Below are 2,911 nucleotides of genomic sequence, written 5' to 3'. Positions count from 1 at the left end.
CGCTCGGGGATGTCTCGGGGCCGATGAGTTTCGGGCAGAGTTATCTCCTGTCCCCACCTCTCACATGAAATTAATGAGGTGCTTCGACTTAATCGCCATTCCGATCACATCTTTATTTAGTCACTTAGCTGGGTTTGACCTGCCACCTTGGGCAGCTCAGGACTCACCCCTGCGGCCTGGGCTGTCTGGCCACCAGCGAGAGCCCGGCCGGCGGCCGGCGCGTGGCTGTGACCACCGGCCCTCGGACATAGTGTCGTGCGTCTTCTTTCTGCCTCCAGAGTCTGTCTGGGGCTCGCCCGTGGTTTTCTCATATCTGGAGATCAGAGCCGACATTTGGGAGCAAGAGTCTCCCCTTGACTCTCTCACTTGACTGCCTGGTTCAAGCTGACACCGAGCCTGGTCAATTATGCCTTTTAAATATTTCTTGGATCTTTACCTCTTTTCTAATACCGGTGTCTGAGTTCAGGCCCCAAACTCCGTCCCTCTGGTGTTAATCCGACCTCGTGCTCTGGCCGCCAGAGCAGTTTAAGGAAAACCTGCGTCTGACCTCACGCGGCCAGCTCAGGGCTCCCCGGGGACCGATTCCTGCGTGCGGCATTCGAGGCCCCTCCTGCCCATCCCTCCTGCCCCGTATGCTCTTCTGGCCTGCCACCCCCACCTTAACCTTTACAGTCCCCTGAAAGCTGGCTGCCTGGAGCCCCCCGGCCCCCCACCCCGTGGGCCTCCTACACTCTGTCCTCCACAGACCTCGCAGACTGGCTCATGTAATGTCCTGGCCTGGAGTGTCCTTCTCAGCTCTGTCTTCTTGGGTGGCTGTAGCCTGTCCTTTGAAGCAGCCGAGGCATCGGTGCCCCCAACTCCTCCCTGCAAATTCCCAAAGCCTCACACGGGGCTAGATGCGGGAGCCCTGGGTTTTCGAAAGCTTGAGACAAGAACGAAAGCAAAATGTCGTATTGACGATCCCCATGCCGATTCTGCGGTGAAATGACAAGGTTTTGGGTGTGTGCTGTTACCGCTACTGTCCAGCTAAGCGCGGACGCGTGTGGGACGGTGGGTTCAAGTGCCCGTTGTGGGCGGCTCGTTCGTGCCCCTGAGCCCTTGGCGCTGGCACACGGGGACAGTCCAGCACGCCCAGCGGGCAGGGCCCTGGCCTCTGTGAGCCCTCGCTCGGCCCTGTGACACGCCTGCTTCTCATTTGTGCGGGAGTTAGACCTACGGTGGCCCTGATTGAGAAACGGTCCACGGTCACCAGGCGGGTAACCCACGCTTGTCCACTGGTGGACATCAGCCTATCATTGCACGGGGCCTAGAAACCACCCAGGACGCGCCAGGAAGCTCCTGGGCTCAGCAGGGGCCGCGCCTTGGTGTGCGGCTCCATCTCCGCAGGAAGTGGTCCAGGACAGACCCGGGGGTCACACTGCGGGGGGAGGGGAGATTTCCACGTCACTAGGGGACACTGCCGGCTCAGTGGTGGCTACGGTCTACACCCGCTGAGGTCGCCCCAGTTCCCTCCCAAAGGCGGACTCGGGAGGCCCCGGCCACCTCTGCCCATCTATCGCTAGGCACATCGCGAAGTACCTGTTCATAGGTGGGGGTGTTGCCTGAGAGTTGGGTGTGGAAAACACAACAACCCCAAAGGTGCTGGTTCGCAGAGATCATGTGAGCACTGCCCCCACCCTCCGTGAGGTCGGGGGACCCACCTCCCCTGGCTGTCCTCCCGTCCGTCTGCCCCACGCCCAGGCCAGGTGCGGGTCCAGGTATGGGACTCACGTCTGGCTGATGAGACGCATCACGCAAGCCACAGCCGTCATTTTAAATTTTCTAGTTGCCACGATAAATGAGTGGAAAAGAAACAGGTGAAATCGAACGATACAGATCCTGACTGAGTCGTTTCAACATGTCATCAGCATAAAAATCGTCAGTACGACATTTTACACTTGTCCTGGCCCCAAGCTTTTGAAATCCAGCGTGTCTTTCACACCCACGACCCCTCTCAGATGGGACTGGCTTCGTTTTGGGGGCTCACGAACCCCGTGGGGTGGTGGTTACGTGACCAGCCAGCGCGGGCCACCTGGCTGACACTAGGACATGCCCTTGGACCGATGGATACCTGCACCCATCGCTTGCCGCTCCTCGGTCAGGCGTGTGGGGAGGCAGAACAGGCCAGCATCAGCCATTCCCCGCCGGACAATACAGGGGCCGCAGCAGGGGAGGGAGCGGGGTGCTGTGGAGGCCCCGGCGTCTAAATACACAGCTGACATGAACATATAGCCTCGGCAGAAGTATCGAGAACGAGCTGTTTGTCGGGTCTGGAGATGCAAAGGCACCTTAAGGGAAGGACCTCGTTGATGCCACCGTCAAAGATGCCGAGAATGCGGACTGTGTCCCCGAGCCCTTGAGGGGAGCCTGGCCCAGGATGCCGCAGGGCCCGGGCCCGTGCTACCGAGGCGAAGGCTTTAGCCCGCCAGCAGCCTGCCCGGACCCCGACACGGGATCCCGAGGTTCCTCAAGCAGCGACAACTGTCACTCACATGCATCATGATTAATGGCTGCAGACCCCAGTGTGGAAACCACTTAAAAATGGCGTTTTTGTCACGGACAGTGTTCCACACACAGCAAGGGTCACACGTGATAAGAGCATCATCCGTATTTCCTGAGCAAACGCACATAACCTCGTGGAGCTCGGTCCCTCTGCAGACCAACCAGCCGTCCCCCGCGCTTCAGAGGGACAGAGGATGCGGATTCTTTGCCAAAAGGGATGAAAGACCACGGTGACGGCACCACACAGGGGCTTCAGACAACACGGCGCATTGGCTGCCGGCCTCTCGCTGTGTCGGGGGGCACAGGGCACGAGGCCCCACGGCCTGCGAAACGCAGCCGAGGAAAGAAAGTTCTTCTGAGCGTCGCTGGC

Source organism: Pteropus vampyrus, unplaced genomic scaffold, assembly GCF_000151845.1.
Source record: "Pteropus vampyrus isolate Shadow unplaced genomic scaffold, Pvam_2.0 Scaffold72, whole genome shotgun sequence".
Lineage (NCBI taxonomy): Eukaryota > Metazoa > Chordata > Mammalia > Chiroptera > Pteropodidae > Pteropus > Pteropus vampyrus.
The sequence above is the reverse complement of the archived record's forward strand: the minus strand, read 5'-3'. Positions refer to the sequence as shown.